Genomic DNA, 20,860 nt, shown 5'->3' with positions numbered 1-20,860 from the left:
GTATTGTTGGATGAAGCGGCCCAGACCGACATTACGCGTACGCTTACGTGAGACCGGTTCTCCCGACGTGCTTTGCACAGAGGTGGCTTGTGGGTGACAGTTTCTCCAACTTTAGTTGAACCAAGTGTGGCTACGCCCGGTCCTTGCGAAGGTTAAAACGGAGTCAAATTGACAAACTATCGTTGTGGTTTTGATGCGTAGGTGAGATTGGTTCTTACTTAAGCCCGTAACAGCCACGTAAAACTTGCAACAACAAAGTAGAGGACGTCTAACTTGTTTTTGCAGGGCATGTTGTGATGTGATATGGTCAAGACATGATGCTGAATTTTATTGTATGAGATGATCATGTTTTGTAACCGAGTTATCGGCAACCGGCAGGAGCCATATGGTTGTCGCTTTATTGTATGCAATGCAATCGCGATGTAATGCTTTACTTTATCACTAAACGGTAGCGATAGTCGTAGAAGCACAAGCTTGGCGAGACGATAACGATGCTACGATGGAGATCACAAGCACAAGATGATGATGGCCATATCATATCACTTATATTGATTGCATGTGATGTTTATCTTTTATGCATCTTATCTTGCTTTGATTGACGGTAGAATTATAAGATGATCTCTCACTAAATTATCGAGAAGTGTTCTCCCTGAGTATGCACCGTTGCGAAAGTTCTTCGTGCTGAGACACCACGTGATGATCGGGTGTGATAGGCTCTACGTTCAAATACAACAGGTGCAAAACAGTTGCACACGCGGAATACTCAGGTTATACTTGACGAGCCAAGCATATACAGATATGGCCTCGGAACACGGAGACCAAAAGGTCGAGCGTGAATCATATAGTAGATATGATCAACATAGTGATGTTCACCAATGAAACTACTCCATCTCACGTGATGATCGGACATGGTTTAGTTGATTTGGATCACGTAATCACTTAGAGGATTAGAGGGATGTCTATCTAAGTGGGAGTTCTTAAGTAATATGATTAATTGAACTTAAATTTATCATGAACTTAGTCCTGGTAGTATTTTGCAAATCATGTTGTAGATCAATAGCTCGCGTTGTTGCTTCCCTGTGTTTATTTTGATATGTTCCTAGAGAAAATTGTGTTGAAAGATGTTAGTAGCAATGATACGGATTGGATCCGTGATCTGAGGTTTATCCTCATTGCTGCACAGAAGAATTATGTCCTTGATGCACCGCTAGGTGACGGGCCTATTGCAGGAGCAGATGCAGGCATTATGAACGTTTGGCTAGCTCAATATGATGACTACTTGATAGTTTAGTGCACCATGCTTAACAGCTTAGAATCGGGACTTCAAAGACGTTTAGAACGTCATGGACCATATGAGATGTTCCAGGAGTTGAAGTTAATATTTCAAGCAAATACCCGAGTTGAGAGATATGAAGTCTCCAACAAGTTCTATAGCTAAAAGATGAAGGAGAATCGCTCAACTAGTGAGCATGTGCCCAGATTGTCTGACTACTACAATCGCTTGAATCAAGTGGGAGTTAATCTTCCAGATAAGATAGTGATTGACAGAATTCTCTAGTCACCATCACCAAGTTAGTAGAACTTCGTGATGAACTATGATATGCAAGGGATAACGGAAACGATTCCCAAGCTCTTCGTAATGCGGAAATTGATGAAGGTAGAAATCGAGAAAAACATCAAGTGTTGATGGTAGACAAGACCACTAGTTTCAAGAAAAGGGCAGAGGGAAGAAGGGGAACTTCAAAAAGAACAGCAAGCAAGTTGCTGCTCAAGTGAATAAGCCCAAGTCTGATCCTAAGCCTGAGACTAAGTGCTTCTACTGCAAAGGGACTGGTCACTGGAAGCGGAACTGCCCCAAGTATTTGGCGGATAAGAAGGATGGCAAAGTGAACATAAGTATATTTGATATACATGTTATTGATGTGTACTTTACTAGTGTTTATAGCAACCCCTCAGTATTTGATACTAGTTCAGTTGCTAAGATTAGTAACTCGAAACGGGAGTTGCAGAATAAACAGAGACTAGTTAAAGGTGAAGTGACGATGTGTGTTGGAAGTGGTTCCAAGATTGATATGATCATCATCGCACATTCCCTATACTTTTGGGATTAGTGTTGAACCTGAATAAGTGTTATTTGGTGTTTGCGTTGAGCATGAATATGATTTGATCATGTTTATTGTAATACGGTTATTCATTTAAGTAAGAGAATAAATTGTTGTTCTGTTTACATGAATAAAACCTTATATGGTTACACACCCAATGAAAATAGTTCGTTGGATCTCGATCATAGTGATACACATAATCATAATATTGAAACCAAAAGATGCAAAGTTAATAATGATAGTGCAACTTATTTGTGGCACTGCCGTTTAGGTCATATTGGTGTAAAGCGCATGAAGAAACTCCATGCTGATGGGATTTTGAAATCACTTGATTATGAATCACTTGGTGCTTGCGAACCATGCCTTATGGGCAAGATGACTAAAGACTCCGTTCTCCGGAACAATGGAGCGAGCAACTGACTTATTGGAAATAATACATACTAATGTATGCGATCCGATGAGTGTTGAAGCTCGCGGCGGGTATCGTTATTTTCTGACCTTCACATATGATTTGAGCAGATATGGGTATATCTGCTTGATGAAACATAAGTCTGAAACATTTGAAAAGTTCAAAAAATTTCAGAGTGAAGTGGAAAATCATCGTGACAAGAAAATAAAAGTTTCTACGATATGATCGCAGAGGTAAAACATTTGAGTTACGAGTTTGGTCTTCAATTAAAACAATGTGAAATAGTTTCACTACTCACGCCACCTGGAACACCATAGTGTAATGGTGTGTCCGAACGTCATAACCGTACTTTATTAGATATAGTGCGATCTATGATGTCTCTTACCGATCTACCACTATCGTTTTGGGGTTATGCATTAGAGACATCTGCATTCACGTTAAATAGGGCACCATCTAAATCCGTTGAGACGACACCGTGTGAACTATGGTTTGGCAAGAAACCTAAGCTGTCGTTTCTTAAAGTTTGGAGTTGCGATGCTTATGTGAAAAAGTTTCATCTCGATAAGCTCAAACTCAAATCGGAGAAATATGTCTTCATAGGATACCCAAAGGAGACAGTTGGGTACACCTTCTATCACAGATCCGAAGGCAAGACATTCGTTGCTAAGAATGGATCCTTTCTAGAGAAGGAGTTTCTCTCGAAAGAAGTGAGTGGGAGGAAAGTAGAGAACTTGATGAGGTAACTGTACCTGCTCCCTGATTGGAAAGTAGTTCATCACAGAAATCTGTTCCTGTGACTACTACACCAATTAGTGAGGAAGCTAATGATGATGATCATGTAACTTCAGATCAAGTTACTATCGAATCTCGTAGGTAAACCAGAGTGAGATCCGCACCAGAGTGGTACGGTAATCCTATTCTGGAGGTCATGTTACTTGACCATGACGAACTTGCGAACTATGAGGAAGCGATGATGAGCCCAGATTCCGCGAAATGGTTTGATGCCATGAAATCTGAGATATGATCCATGTATGAGAACAAAGTATGGACTTTGGTTGACTTGCCCGATGATCGGCAAGCCATAGAAAATAAATGGATCTTCAAGAGGAAGACGGACGCTGATAGTAGTGTTACTATCTACAAAGCTAGAATTGTCGCAAAAGGTTTTCGACAAAGTTCAATGTGTTGACTACAATGAGATTTTCTCACTCGTATCTATGCTTAAGTCTGTCCGAATCATGTTAGCAATTGCCGCATTTTATGAAATCTGGCAAATGGATAAACAAAACTGCATTCCTTAATAGATTTATTAAAGAAGAGTTGTATATGATACAACCAGAAGGTTTTGTCAATCCTAAAGGTGCTAACAAAATATGCAAGCTCCAGCGATCCATCTATGGACTGGTGCAAGCATCTCGGAGTTGGAATATACGCTTTGATAAGTTGATCAAAGCATATAAGTTTTATACAGACTTGCGGTGAAGCCTGTATTTACAAGAAAGTGAGTAGGAGCACTACAACATTTCTGATAAGTATATGTGAATGACATATTGTAGATCGGAAATAATGTAGAATTATTCTGCAAAGCATAAAGGAGTGTTTGAAAGGAGTTTTTCAAAGAAAGACCTCGGTAAAGCTGCTTACATATTGAGTATCAAGATCTATAGAGATAGATCAAGACGCTTGATAAGTTTTTCAATGAGTACATACCTTGACAAGATTTTGAAGTAGTTCAAAATGGAACAGTCAAAGAAAAAGTTTCTTGCCTGTGTTACAAGGTGTGAAGTTGAGTAAGACTCAAAGCCCGACCACGGCAGAAGATAGAAAGAGAATGAAAGTCATTCCCTATGCCTCAGCCATAGGTTCTATAAAGTATGCCATGCTGTACCAGATCTATTGTATACCCTACACTGTGTTAAGAAAGGGAGTACAATAGTGATCTAAGAGTAGATCACTGGACAGCGGTCAAAATTATCCTTAGTGGAATAAGGAAATATTTCTCAATTATGGAGGTGACAAAAAGGTTCGTCGTAAAAGGTTACGTCGATGCAAGTTTTGACACAGATCTGGATGACTCTAAGTCTCGATCTAGATACATATTGAAAGTGGGAGCAATAAGCTAGAGTAGCTCCGTGCAGAGCATTGTTGACATAGAAATTCGCAAAATACTTACGGATCTGAATGTGACAGACCCGTTGACTAAAATTATCTCACAAGCAAAACATGATCACACCTTAGTACTCTTTGGATGTTAATCACATAGCGATGTGAACTAGATTATTGACTCTAGTAAACCCTTTGGGTGTTTATCACATATCGATGTGAACTATGGGTGTTAATCACATGGTGATGTGAACTATTGCTGTTAAATCACATGGCGATGTGAACTAGATTATTGACTCTAGTGCAAGTGGGAGACTGAAGGAAATATGCCCTAGAGGCAATAATAAAGTTATTATTTATTTCCTTATATCATGATAAATGTTTATTATTCATGCTAGAATTGTATTAACCGGAAACATAATACATGTGTGAATACATAGACAAACAGAGTGTCACTAGTATGCCTCTACTTGACTAGCTCGTTAATCAAAGATGGTTATGTTTCCTAACCATGAACAATGAGTTGTTATTTGATTAACGGGATCACATCATTAAGTGAATGATCTGATTGACATGACCCATTCCATTAGCTTAGCACCCGATCGTTTAGTATGTTGCTATTGCTTTCTTCATGACTTATACATGTTCCTATGACTATGAGATTATGCAACTCCTGTTTGCCGGAGGAACACTTTGTTTGTGTGCTACCAAACGTCACAACGTAACTTGGGTGATTATAAAGGAGCTCTACAGGTGTCTCCAAAGTTACATGTTGGGTTGGCGTATTTCGAGATTAGGATTTGTCACTCCGATTGTCGGAGAGGTATCTCTGGGCCCTCTCGGTAATGCACATCACTTAAGCCTTGCAAGCATTGCAACTAATGAGTTAGTTGCGGGATGATGTATTACAGAACGAGTAAAGAGACTTGCAACGAGATTGAACTAGGTATTGGAATACCGACGATCGAATCTCGGGCAAGTAACATACCGATGACAAAGGGAACGACGTATGTTGTTATGCGGTCTGACCGATAAAGATCTTCGTAGAATATGTAGGAGCCAATATGGGCATCCAGGTCCCGCTATTGGTTATTGACCGGAGACGTGTCTCGGTCATGTCTACATTGTTCTCGAACCCGTAGGGTCCGCACGCTTAAGGTTACGATGACAGTTATATTATGAGTTTATGCATTTTGATGTACCGAAGGTTGTTCGGAGTCCCGGATGTGATCACGGACATGACGAGGAGTCTCGAAATGGTCGAGACATAAAGATTGATATATTGGAAGCCTATGTTTGGATATCGGAAGTGTGGTCCGGGTGAAATCGGGATTTTACCGGAGTACCGGGAGGTTACCGGAACCCCCCGGGAGCTAAATGGGCCATGATGGGCCTTAGTGGAAAAGAGAAGAGGCAGCCCTACATGGGCCGCGCGCCCCTCCCCTCCCTTGGTCCGAATTGGACAAGGAGAGGGGGCCGGCCCCTCTCTCTCTTTTCCCCCCTCCACAAGTCCTATTCCAACTAGGATTGGGGGGGGGGGAATCCTACTCCCAGAGGGAGTAGGACTCTCCTGGCGCGCCCTATGGGCCGGCCAGCCTCCCCCCTTTGGTCCTTTATATACTGAGGCAGAGGCACCCTAGAACACACAAGTTGATCCACGTGATCTATTCCTTAGCCGTGTGCGGCGCCCCCAGCCACCATAGTCCTCGATAATACTGTAGCGGAGTTTAGGCGAAGCCCTGCTGCTGTAGTGCATCAAGATCGTCACCACGCCGTCAGGCTGACGGAACTCTTCCCCGACACTTTGCTGGATCGGAGTCCGGGGATCGTCATCGAGCTGAACATGTGCTAGAACTCGGAGGTGCCGTAGTTTCGGTGCTTGATCGGTCGGATCGTGAAGACGTACGACTACATCAACCAAACGCTTCCGTTGTCGATCTACTAGGTATGTAGATCACACTCCCCCCCTCGTTGCTATGCATCACATGATCTTGCGTGTGCGTAGGAAATTTTTTGATATTACTACGTTCCCCAACAATGTCATACTGCAGTACCATGGCGCCTAGTGCCTTCTGGATGGACATAGTATGCAAGTAATCTTATTCAGATAAAACCAGACTCTGCAAACATATATATATATATATATCAGCATCGCCCAGCAACAATTACACGTTTTTCGACTGAATTTTCATAAAAAACAACAGAGGACTTACTGAAAATTTTGGCTCCAGAGGGTGCCTCCATGTCAGGTATGGGGAATGTTTATCGGCTTCCTGATCAGCCTGGCAATATCTTCTGATGATGATTGACATTAGCTCATGATCAATTAACACGTCTCCAACCAACTGTTGTTTGAGTGCTAGCCCAGTGATCCGTATAAACCTTGGGTTCTCATGCACAAGGAAGTTCCTGGGCATGAAATAAGTGTAAATGGGAAAATTTTATTCAGCCACATACAGAATCAACAAAAAGAATATCTGGGCGAGTAAAGATTCATATGAACACCTGGAAAGAACTTCTGGCGGTGCAGTAGCAAAGAACTCTTCTAATAGTTGAGAAACATAAGGCTGAGGTGGGCACGGGACAACACCCCTCATCCATGGGTCTGTCTGAAAACCAGGCATGTGGACATATTTCCATCCTGGTAGTCCAGCAGTCCTTTCTCCAAACACAGTTGTGCTGCCATAATTCGGAAGATCAATGAATCTTTCGCTGATTTCCTGCATGGTATGCCTTGCAAACTGAAGTATCCCCGCTTTCAGTGTTGCAAGGAAATCATCATCATGTCTTGGCCTTTTTGCTTGTTGTTGATCTGGCAGTACCTCAGATGCAACCCTGATTCTAGACATGTCTCCTACAAAATGAGTAAAGCTTTTCCATTCAAATGACCGCATCGCAAAGTACACTAAGGACAACTACGATGATAACATGAACATTCCGCACCTTTGCATGCAGACATGTCTAGCCTGACCCCTGGAATTTTTGGCCCAGCCGAAGTCGTCATTGTGTCCGCTGCATAATAAGTTAGTACTCAGTCAGCTGAATGTGCATGCAAAACAAAATGTGTTTTAGTTTCTTCATTGCACTGTGTTGTTCATGCACCTGGTGATGTCTCAATTGCTATTGCTCTTGCTGGGCAGTCAGTAAAACCACGGGCAGAACAGCAAATGCACCTATTGCTAAGTGATGTCATGAGTTTGTCAACAAACTTGATCATGTCTGCCTGTATGTTGACTTGGGCCGTGTTGATTTCACGCTGACACTTGGCATTCTGCTCCTTTAGCATGAATGTTAACTCATCTCTGACCTAATGCAGTGATAGAACAGGGACAACAGCTTCAGAACACAACAACAGATAAAAAGTGGAAACAACAAATACTCCCAGTAGAAATATTCAGGAGTGATGCAAATACACATGGGAGATGGATTATGCACCTACCAGACTTGGGTATCAATTGCGTAGGTGGTCTGCAAAATCAAATGGACCCAACACACGTAGTGGTGTCTGCACATCCATGAGGTTGGCTGCTGCTGAATAAGAATCATGAAACAACCCTGCTCTTTCATTCATTTGATTTCCATGCTCCTCATTAAGACTGGTTGGCTGGTGAAAATTGCCAACTTCTGCTGCCTGATTAGTGGCGACGTCAACACCTCCACATAAATTGCAATGAGCATAGCACAAATCACTACCCTGACGGATCTGAGATGGAAAACATATGATTGTCAAAGGCAAGCGAATAACTAAACAAAAATAATTAAATGGTTGTGCTTTCAATTAATCAGTATCGTCGCTACCATGCATTTTGAGTACGAAGCAGGGCCCTTCCCCAAGTCAGTTGCCATTGTAATCATCGTTTTTATTGTTCCCTGGTCAAACTCACTGATCCTAGGAAGGACATTATGCTTCTTATTGAAAATTCCTAGGTCCACATTGTCGAGGAAAAAGACCTGAACACACATAGTTATGAACAAGATAGGCATGAGAGCTGGTTCACGCATAATTAATACTACAAGTAAGAACCTATCTGACCTGTAGAAATAGATGACAACCAACAAGGTTGGTGTTTGGATTATTGGCCATCATATCATTCTTCAAACGACGGACTACCTCGAGCAAGAAATCCAAGACAAACTCACACCAATTGAATTGCGAGATATTCTCTGTGTTCGCAAGTGCTCCCCAATAATCTATAGTCCCATAATCATGTTTTGTCCTGGGTGCCAGCACATGACCCATCACAAAAATGACAAATGCAATTTGGAAGCAGTCCTTCTCGAGCTTGCTGGACGACTCAGATATCTCACGCATGAGGAATTCCTCAGCGGCACGCAGGCTATGAACCCCAGTCTTGTCCATCCCTAGTGTGCCCTTTATGAAACTTATTGCCTCTGGCTTAATGAAACCATCACGCCCTTTAACGCTATGATGGCCACATGGTATACCAAACACCTTGTGCACATCCTCTGCGAAGAACTTTATGATCTTTGATTCGGACAGAACAATTGCTCGACGCCTAACGGATACCTTGCTCATAACCCAGGCACTGATCTTCAGGTTAAGCTTCTGAATAGCAGGAAGTTTCAGCATGCCGCCAAACCCAATTTCAGTAACGAGCCACCTCTTGTAATCATCGAATGAATCGATTACTTCAACTGCTTTCTTGACTGATATCCGAGATGAGGGGGCTGGAGGTGTCTGTTCCTCAAGTGGTTGCTCTGGCTTCTCCATATCCTCTGGCGCTCCCTCGCAGCTACCGGCGTCAGACATGATGCCTAAATCGAAGAAAACAAAAATTGAGCTTCATGGAAAATGCCGGGACTGACTGCGATACGAATCATACTTAGCATTTACGTATATAAAGTTGTATACCAATCACACAACAACTGCAACAAGAAATTCTTCCTCCGTGCAAAGACCTGGCATCTAACGTAAATTTAAGCAATATTTACAGGTAATTTGTGTATCAGCCATGCCCGTACTATGGAAATCCAACCACACATGGTGCCCATCAATTATATTAACTCGAGCGGATCCAGAGTCACAAATCCAAGTCAAATGTTGTACGAATCCAAACTAGTCTAACATTGTGCAAAGATCCAGATTTATATGAGATCCGGTGCCCCTTTTGAATGTAGCAGAAGTTCTATTCTGCAAATCTCCTATGCCATGGAGGGAGTGGATCAAGCTTAAATACAGTACGAGCTTACCAGGTAAGGTTGTGCTGCCGGATTGGGTCGCCTGCGGGCACCGAACCGGCGATTGCTTGTGGGAGACGACCTGACCGCGGGACGGGTAAAACAAATGGCTGCAATGGGGATCGGCTGGTGAGTGGGGGGTGGATGGAGCGGGTGAGATAAGGTTCGACTGGAGCTGGTAGGTACAATTTATTGTGACTGGCCACGTGTCTACTACTACGCGTGTCCCTCCTGGTAGGTACGATTAGTGTAGAAATTATAGATAAATACTAAATATATCACTTGGTTAAGTAGAACAATGATTGATCCATAATTCAACATACTTGATTAGTCATAAGATGACCGAATACATGAGTCTTACATGGATAGCCCTCACAAAATTAAATCCCTAGAGCTACCGTACCACTTCTTCATTGATAATACCTAATCTAGTGATTAGGACTAGTACATCATCAGTGCCTACATCTATCTGCTAAGTAGGAATACTACTTTCATCACAGCCAGTAGCAGAAGAACCACCACCAAAAGAATGGCCGCATCTAGAAACACAAGCACATGAAGCGCGGAGGCTGACGATCCCCCTTGGTTGACCATGGTTTGCGCCCTCCACACTTGAGTGGGCGCTGCAACGCCGTGGATCTGCTCGCCTAGACGAACTCTGCGGTGAAGGTAAGATCCCGCCTGAGTGCTTCCGTGGACTGCCTGCTGCGCCGTCCCCAAATTGAAGCTGAGCTCTGTGAGGTACTCCTCCTTGGTCCTCATGTAGTTGCAGATGCCAGCCTGCAATCAAAAATCAGATCACCAACGGCAAGGGCTCGAATTAGAACTATATTTCGAGGATGCTCGCGGTAAAAGAGATACAGAAACGACTGGTGGGATCGAACTCACATCTTTATTGACGCACTTGTAGAAACGAACTCCAGCATTCGCTCCCGAATGAGCGATCCAGGTGAAGACCCGCCCACCGCACTCCAGGCAACTGATGAGCGGGGGCAGATCCTCGAATACTGCGGTGGAGGACGATGAAGACATGCTCTCCGGCTGGATTCTGGTGGTACGCTCGCACTGGATCGATCGGCCAAGCTACCCAACGCTTCACTTGTTCCGCAACTAAAAAGAGGAGGAGAAGTAGTGTCGGAGAAGATTGGTAGTTGGCAACCGTCTTGCCTTAAATGAGTACAACGGCTCAGTGGGACAGAATCGGTGACGGAACGGTCCAACTCGTCATCCCTCCGTCTGATCCGCCGCATAGCTAACTCACGGAGTTACCTGAGCTGTGGGCCATGCCCTATTTCGGTGAGTAGCAAAGAGGAGCATACACGTCACCACGACATAGATCACGAGATATATAAAAGGTGTTGATTCCGAGAGCCTGTGAGCTCGGGCTCACATAAGCACTTTCACAACTCAGCTGCTAATACTTGAGAATATTCTTTGGCTCCCCTTGTGTCGAATTAATAAATTTGGGTTGAATACTCTACCCTCGAAAACCGTTGCAATCCCCTATACTTGTGGGTTGTCACGTGCCCAGCTGCGACGCCGTGTCGACAGCAGGCAAGCGCCGATGGATCCGCTCTTGCTGTGTGGCGCGTCGTGCCTCTTGCTCTGCGGTGCTCCTACGTTCTCGTCGTGCAGAGAACCGCAACTTATCGGCGCTGATGCGCCTACCTTGCTCTGTGGCGTGCCATCGATCATGTTGTGCGGCGAGCTGCAGCCTGTCGGCGCTGACATGCCTATCTTGATCCATGGCGCTCAAGCGCTATGTGCCAAAGGTCTGCTCAACCCTGGCATGACGCGCATCATGGCGTCGTCCATCGTGTTGCCGGGGAGCGCCTCAGCCTCGACGGGCCATGGCGCCTGCTCATTTTCCTCATCGACGAGGTTGATGGCAGAGGGAGCGCTTTGGTGGGTTGGCATGCTTGGAAAAGAATGTTCTACAGGCTGCGCCTATCGCTTCCGTGCGCCACGCGCCGCCTAGGTTTATGCGCAATATTGCTGGGTGGCGGGAAACATGTGAGGGAATGGCAGGAAACGGTGGTGTGTTCATAAAACGCAATCAATTAATGGAAACTTAGCATAGAAGGAACATTGAGCTAGCACAAGAAGTAGATGATGATCAGATGAACACGGACCACACTAGGGAACCCGTCGGTGATGAATTCATCAATCCCAAACGGTTGAATACTAGCAAGAGTTTGCCCACAACACACACACGGCCTATTCCATCACAAATAGGTCCGTGTTCATATGATCATCATCTACTTCATCAAATGAACCCGTCGATGATGAATTCATCAATCCCAAACGGTTGAATACTAGCAAGCGTTTGCCCACAACACACACACGGTTCAATCGGTCTTCGCACACATTTCTGATTACAGACCTGTTTGCCGCGTATCACACACATCTTGTTAAGTTGAACCGTTTCGGTTCCCATGTCTCAACACAAACAGTTCATCCGAATGAACCGTATGCTATACATCGCACACACCTTGATCTGGCTGACTATTTCTTTTGTGTTGCCTAATCACAAACAGTTCGTCCGAGCGAACTGTATGTTGTACATCGCACACACCTTCATCTGTCTGCCTGTTTCTTTTGTTCCTCCTCATCACAAACGGTTGATTGAATTGAACCGTATGCCCTGCATCGCACATGCAACTAAAATCTGAACCGTGTTTGATGCATCCTCCATCGCAAATGTTTTGCACCTTTTTGACGGTTTTTTACACCACCGTTTGCGATTATGGCATCGCACACAGTTTCGTCGAAGGGTCTCTGATCGTAGTGTCGCGTTAGCAGCATCCTGCAGTAGTGTGTGTTTGAATTTAAACAATTGCCAGACACTTTGAAATATGCTTATCTTGATGAAAAGAAAATACATCCTGTTATTATTAGTGCTAACCTTTCAGAACATGAAGAAGAAAGATTATTGAAAGTTCTAAGGAAGCACCGAGCTGCTATTGAATATACGCTTGATGATTTAAAGGGCATTAGTCCCACTCTATGTCAGCACAAGATTAATATGGAGCCTCATGCTAAACCCATTGTTGATCACCAATGTCGGTTAAATCCGAAGATGAAAGAAGTGGTAAGAACGGAAATATTAAAACTTCTGGAAGCAGGTATAATCTATCCCATAGCTGATAGTAGATGGGTAAGTCATGTTCATTGTGTCCCTAAGAAAGGAGGTATAACTGTTGTTCCTAATGATAAGAATGAGCTTATTCCACAAAGAATTGTTACAGGCTATAGAATGGTAATTGATTATAGAAAATTAAATAAAGCAACTAGAAACGATCATTACCCTTTGCCTTTTATTGATCAAATTGTTGAAAGATTATCTAAGCACACACACTCTTGCTTCCTTGATGGATATTCTGGATTTTCACAAATACCTGTTGCTCAACCTGATCAAGAAAAGACTACCTTTACTTGTCCCTTTGGAACCTATGCGTATAGATGTATGCCTTTTGGTTTATGTAATGCACTTGCTACCTTTCAAAGATGTATGACTACTATATTCTCTGATTTTTGTGCAAAGATTGTTGAGGTTTGCATGGATGACTTTTCTGTTTATGGGAAGTCTTTTGATGATTGTTTAAGCAATCTTGAGCGAGTTTTGTAGAGATGTGAACAAACAAATCTTGTCTTGAATTGGGAGAAGTGCCACTTTATGGTTAATGAAGGCATTGTCTTGGGTCGTAAAATTTCTGAAAGAGGTATTCAAGTGGACCAAGCTAAGGTTGATGCCATTGAGAAAATGCCATGTCCTAAAGATATCAAAGGTATTCATAGTTTCCTGGGTCATGTTGGTTTCTATAGGAGATTTATCAATGACTTTTCTAAAATTTCTAGGCCTCTTACTAATCTTTTGCAAAACGATATTCCTTTTATTTTTGATGATGATTGTCTTGAAGCCTTTGAAACACTCAATAAAGCCTTAATATCCGCACCTATTGTTCAACCACCTGATTGGAACATGCATTTTGAAATTATGTGTGATGCTAGTGATTATGCTGTTGGTGATGTTCTAGGACAAAGAGTTGATAAGAAACTTAATGTTATTCATTATGCTAGTAAAACTCTAGACAGTGCTTAAAGAAACTATGCTACTACTGAAAAAGAATTCTCAGCATTGGTATTTGCTTGTGATAAATTTAAACCTTATATTGTTGATTCCAAAGTAACTGTTCACACAGACCATGTTGCTATTACATATCTTAAGGAAAAGAAAGATGCTAAACCTAGACTTCGTTGGGTTCTCTTATTACAAGAATTTGATTTACACATCATTGATAAAAAAGGAGCTAAGAACCCAGTAGCTAATAACTTGTATAGGCTTGAAAATGTGCTTGATGGTCCACTACCTATTGATGTTAGTTTTCCTGGTGAGCAGTTAGCTGCAATAAATGTTGCTAATAGTACTCTTTGGTATGCTGACTATGCTAATTACATTGTTCCTAAATATTTACCACCTAGCTTTACATTACTTTTGTATGCTGACCAGCAAAAGAAAAAATTCTTCTATGATTTAAGACATTACTTTTGGGATGACCCACATCTTTATAAAGAAGTAGATGGTATTATTAGACGTTGTGTGATACGTCTCCAACGTATCTATAATTTTTGATTGCTCCATGCTATATTATCTATTGTTTTGGACATTATTGGGATTTATTATCCACTTTTATATTATTTTTGGGACTAACCTATTGACCCAGAGCCCAGTGCCAGTTCCTGTTTTTTCCCTTGTTTCAGTGTTTCGAAGAAAAGGAATATCAAATGGAGTCGAAACGGAATAAAACCTTCTGGAGAAGTTATTTTTGGAAGGAAAGCAACCCGAGAGACTTGGAGTCCACGTCAAGAAAGCAACGAGGAATCCACGAGGCAGGGGGACGCGCCCACCCCCCTGGGCGCGCCCTCCACCCTCGTGGGCCCCTTGTGGCTCCCATGAGGTACTTCTTCCGCCTATATATCTCCATATACCCTAAAACGATCGAGGAACAAAATAGATCGGGAGTTTCGCCGCCAGAAGCCTCCGTAGCCACCGAAAGCCAATCCAGACCCGTTCCGGCACCCTGCCAGAGGGGGAATCCCTCTCCGGTGGCTATCTTCATCATCCCGGCGCTCTCCATGACGAGGAGGGAGTAGTCTGCCCTCGGGGCTGAGGGTATGTACCAGTAGCTATGTGTTTGATCTCTCTCTCTCTCTCTCGTGTTCTTGATTTGGCACGATCTTGATGTATCGCGAGCTTTGCTATTATAGTTGGATCTTATGATGTTTCTCCCCCTCTACTCTCTTGTAATGGATTGAGTTTCCCCTTTGAAGTTATCTTATCGGATTGAGTCTTTAAAGATTTGAGAACACTTGATGTATGTCTTGCCGTGCGTATCTGTGGTGACAATGGGATATCACGTGATCCACTTGATGTATGCTTTGGTGATCAACTTGCGAGTTCCTCCCATGAACCTATGCATAGGGGTTGGCACATGTTTTCGTCGTGATTCTCTGGTAGAAACTTTGGGGCGCTCTTTGAGGTTCTATGTGTTGGTTGAATAGATGAATCTGAGATTGTGTGATGCATATCGTATAATCATACCCACGGATACTTGAGGTGACATTGGAGTATCTAGATGACATTAGGGTTTTGGTTGATTTGTGTCTTAAGGTGTTATTCTAGTACGAACTCTAGGGCTGTTTGTGACACTTATAGGAATAGCCCAATGGATTGATTGGAAAGAATAACTTTGAGGTGGTTTCGTACCCTACCATAATCTCTTCGTTTGTTCTCCGCTATTAGTGACTTTGGAGTGACTCTTTGTTGCATGTTGAGGGATAGTTATGTGATCCAATTATGTCATTATTGTTGAGAGGACTTGCACTAGTGAAAGTATGAACCCTAGGCCTTGTTTCCTATCATTGCAATACCATTTATGCTCACTTTTTCCATTAGTTACCTTGCTGTTTTTATATTTTCAGATTACAAAAACCTTTATCTACCATCCATATACCACTTGTATCACCATCTCTTCGCCGAACTAGTGCACCTATACAATTTACCATTGTATTGGGTGTGTTGGGGACACAAGAGACTCTTTGTTATTTGGTTGCAGGGTTGCTTGAGAGAGACCATCTTCATGCTACGCCTCCTACGGATTGATAAACCTTAGGTAATCCACTTGAGGGAAATTTGCTACTGTCCTACAAACATCTGCACTTGGAGGCCCAACAACGTCTACAAGAAGAAGGTTGTGTAGTAGACATCATTGTGTACCTGAGCATGAACAGGGACAAATCCTACGAAAATGTCACTTCGAGGCTTATGGAGGGCATCATGCTGGAGATAGAACTACTCACAAGGTATTGCAATCTGGATTTTATTAGCCTACTCTCTTCAAGGATTCCCGTAAGTTTGTCTCTTCTTGTGATCAATGTCAAAGAATAGGTAATATCGGTAAGCGTCAAGAAATTCCTATGAATTATTCACTTGCTGTTGAACCATTTGATGTTTGGGGATTTGATTACATGGGACCTTTTCCTTCCTCTAATGGGTATACACATATTTTGGTTGCTGTTGATTATGTTACTAAATGGGTAGAAGCCATTCCAACCAGTAGTGTTGATCACAACACCTCTATTAAAATGCTTAAGGAAGTTATTCCCAAGGTTTGGAGTCCCTAGATATTTAATGACTGATGGTGGTTCACACTTTATTCATGGTGCTTTCCTAAAATGCTTGCCAAGTATGATGTTAACCATAGAATTGCATCACCCTATCATCCTCAGTCTAGTGGTCAAGTTGAACTTAGCAATAGGGAAATAAAATTAATTTTGCAAAAGACTGTTAATAGGTCTAGGAAGAACTGGTCTAAGAAATTAGATGATGCACTTTGGGCTTATAGAACAGCTTATAAAAATCCTATGGGTATGTCTCCTTATAAAATGGTTTATGGAAAAGCTTATCATTTGCCTCTTGAGTTAGAACATAAAGCATATTGGGCAATCAAAGAACTCAATTATGATTTCAAACTTGCTGGTGAAAAGAGGTTATTTGATATTAGCTCTTTAGATGAATGGAGAACCCAAGCTTATGAAAATGCAAAGTTATTCAAAGAAAAAGTTAAAATATGGCATGACAAAAGAATTCAAAAGCGTGAGTTTAAAGTCGGACAATATGTTCTTTTGTACAACTCTCGTTTTAGATTTTTTGCAGGAAAGCTCCTCTCAAAATGGGAAGGCCCATATGTCATCGAGGAGGTTTACCGGTCTGGAGCCATCAAAATAAATAACTCCGAAGGTACTAACCCGAAGGTTGTCAATGGGCAACGAATAAAGCATTATATCTCACATACGCCTATTAATGTTGACAGTAACATTATCCAAACTTTGACACCGGAAGAACACATAAAAGAGTCCTTCTAGAAAACTCCAGAATCTTGAAAATAAGGAGGTACGTGATACGGTAAGTAAACGGACTCCGGAAAATCCGCAAAAATATTTTTTGTCAGTTTTGGAATATTTTAGAATTTTGGGAACAAAGAAACTTCTAGGATGCGTCCCCTGGTGGGCACAATACACCAGGGCGCGCCAGGCTTGCCTGGCGCGCCCAGGTGGGTTGTGCCCACATGGGACACCTTGCGTACCCCGTTTTTCTACCTTATGCTTGTCCTCCAAGATAAAGAATCTATATATACTCCTCGAACCTGTTGATCACCGTATCGCGGAGAAATCATTTGTTCTCTTTTCTTGTTGTTTCCTGCGCAGTTTTGAAAATATGTCTTCTCAAGACTCTGAGGGTGAGAGCTATGTTGCTGATCTCATCGCAAACCCCAAGTCCTATGGGGATGAGGGGCATTATAGCTGGACCTCCGAAGAAGAAGAAGATGGATCGGTTCCTCCCCGGTTCAAAAACGAGAGCATGGAGGCGTTATGCAAGAGGATTATAAAACTCGAGATAGATAATTGTGAGTTGATGATGGAAAATTTTATTCTCCGTCAGAAGCTGGAGGAAGCGAAGGGCAAACCTTCTACCTTCTCAGCACCCCCGTTACCATCTTCATCACCACAATCATCATCTTCACCACCAAACGAGAATTGAGTATCGGGTATGGGCACTCCCCTTGGCTTCCGCCAAGCTTGGGGGAGGTGCCCCGGTATCGTATCATCCCCACTATCTTTTGCCTTTACTTATTTTAGTTCAATCTTTTGCTTTAGATGAATAAAAGTTAGTTCGATCATTTCTTTTTGAGAGTTTGCTTAGTGATCTATCCTTGTAATCATGTAAGAGATATATAATAATGTTTAGTTTGAGTTTTTGCTTTCTTTATTTTCATGTTGCAATTAAATAAAGGAAATAAATAAAAAGAAAGGAAATATATGAAAAGATCATATGCTAATCTTATGGTAGGTGATGACACCACATAAGGAAAAGTATAAGTAGAAAAGTTATCTTGTAATCGTGTGCAAGTTATATAATAAAGTTTAGTATGAGTTTTGATTTCTTTACTTTCATGTTGCAAATAAAAGATAAGAGAAAAGAAAGAAAACAAATATAAGAAAGGAAATAAATAATGAAAATATTATATACTAATCCTATGGTAGGTGATGGCACCACATAAGGAAAAGTATAAGTAGAAAAAATTATTAGAGATTGACAAACATATCATTAGTCAATGATGCAATTGATGAAAGAATTAATAAGGGAAGAGAAGATTCACATATAGATATACTATCCTAGAGATCTTTTATGATTGTGAGCCCTCATCAAAATATTATATGCCAAAATTGTTGACGTTGGACAAGGAAGACAGTTTAATGATTTATGTTTGTTTATATTCACATAGAAGTCATATTGTCATAGATCCTATAACATGTGATGCTTTCCCCCTATCTTTGCTACCCAAAAATTCCGCACTAAGTAGAGATACTACTTGTGCATCCAAAAACCCTTAAACCCAAATATTTTTCAAGTGTCCACCATATCTACCTAGGGATTGAGCAAGATCCCTCAAGTAAGTTGTCATCGGTGCAAAAAGGCAATACAAATTGCTTCTAAAAGTGTGAGATCATTTAGTGTAAGAGAAAATTGAGCATTGTACGAACTTGGATGACAAAGAATAAAAGCGACAGACTGCATAATAAAGGTTGTCATCTTAAGGAGCAATACAACGTGACGTTCTCTTGCACTAAGGGATTGATAATACAAACAAATAAGCGCATGGCAACCTCCGATTCCCTCTGCGAAGGGCCTATCTTTACTTTTATGCACAGAGTCAAAGTTTTTCTCTCTATTCCTTTTATTTTTCTCCTTTGGCAAGCATCATGTGGTGAAGAAAGATCTAGGCACATATGTCCAGTTGAATATGGGTGGCATGAGTTATTATTGTTGACGCACCCTTGAGGTGAGTATGTTGGGAGGCAAAATCATAAGCCCCTATCTTTCTATGAATCTTGTTGAAACGTTTTCCTAGTGGGTACGAGGTGAGTGTTAGCAATCATAGAAGACTATATGATGGTTGAGTATGTGGACTTGCCTAAAGGCTCCGACACATGACTCTTCCTGAAAATATTATGAATTGTAGTTGCAAAGTTGACTGAGAACATAGTTTGTTGGTTTCTAATAGAGTTTTTGCTTTATACTTCGATTGTGTGATGAACTATTACTTATTCATGAGAAGTATATGATAAAAGTCCTATGTTTAATTGTGTTGCTGTTATAATAATCAACATGATGCTTCTATGTCCGTATTTTGTTTTTATCGACACCTCTCTCTCCAAGCATGTGGACATGTTTTTCGATTTCGGTTTTCGCTTGAGGACAAGCAAGGTCTAAGCTTGGGGGAGTTGATACGTCCATTTTGCATCATGTTTTCTTACTATTATTTATAATGTTTTTATCGATAATAATGATTTTTGAAGTAATTCTAATGCCTTTTCTCTCATAATTTGCAAGGAACACACCAAGAGGGAGAATTCCGACAGCTGGAAATCTGGACCTGAAAAAGCTACGCCATGCTACCTATTCTGCAGAACTCCAAATAAGCTGAAACTTCTCTGAGATTTTTATTGGAATATTTAAGAAATACTGGAGCCAATAACCACCAGAGGGGGGCCACCGGGTGGGCACAACCCACCTGGGCGCGCCAGGCCCCCCAGGCGTGCCCTGGTGGGTTGTGGCCTCCTCGGCCCACCTTTGGTGCCTATCTTCTGGTATATAAGTGGTTTTGACCTAGAAAAAAATGAGTGGACTTTCGGGACGGAGCGTCGCCGCCTTGAGGCGGAACTTGGGCAGGAGCACTTTTGCCCTCTGAAGGAGTGATTCCGCCGGGGGAACTTCCCTCCCGGAGGGGGAAATCATCGTCATCATCATCACCAACAACTCTCCCATCTTGGGAAGGGCAATCTCCATCAACATCTTCAACAACACCATATCCTCTCAAACCCTAGTTCATCTCTTGTGTTCAATCTTGTTACCGAAACTATAGATTGGTGCTTGTGGGTCACTAGTAATGTTGATTACATCTTGTAGTTGATTACTATATGGTTTATTTGGTGGAAGATTATATGTTCAGATCCAATATAATATTTAACACCTGAGGGAGTCCTGGATTAGGGGGTGTTCGGATAGCCGAACTATACCTTCAAGCCGGACTCCTGGACTATGAAGATACAAGATTGAAGACTCCGTCCCGTGTCCGGAAGGGACTTTCCTTGGCGTGGAAGGCAAGCTTGGCGATACGGATATGAAGATCTCCTACCATTGTAACCGACTCTATGTAACCCTAACCCTATCCGGTGTCTATATAAACCGGAGGGTTTTAGTCTGTAGGACAACATACACATCAACAATCATACCATAGGCTAGCTTCTAGGGTTTAGCCTCTCTGATCTCGCGGTAGATCTACTCTTGTACTACCCATATCATCAAATATTAATCAAGCAGGACGTAGGGTTTTACCTCCATCGAGAGGGCCCGAACCTGGGTAAAACTTCGTGTCCCTTGCCTCCTGTTACCATCCGGCCTAGACGCACAGTTCGGGACCCC

Source organism: Triticum urartu, chromosome 4 (assembly GCF_003073215.2).
Source record: "Triticum urartu cultivar G1812 chromosome 4, Tu2.1, whole genome shotgun sequence".
NCBI classification, from domain to species: Eukaryota; Viridiplantae; Streptophyta; class Magnoliopsida; order Poales; family Poaceae; genus Triticum; species Triticum urartu.
The sequence above is the reverse complement of the archived record's forward strand: the minus strand, read 5'-3'. Positions refer to the sequence as shown.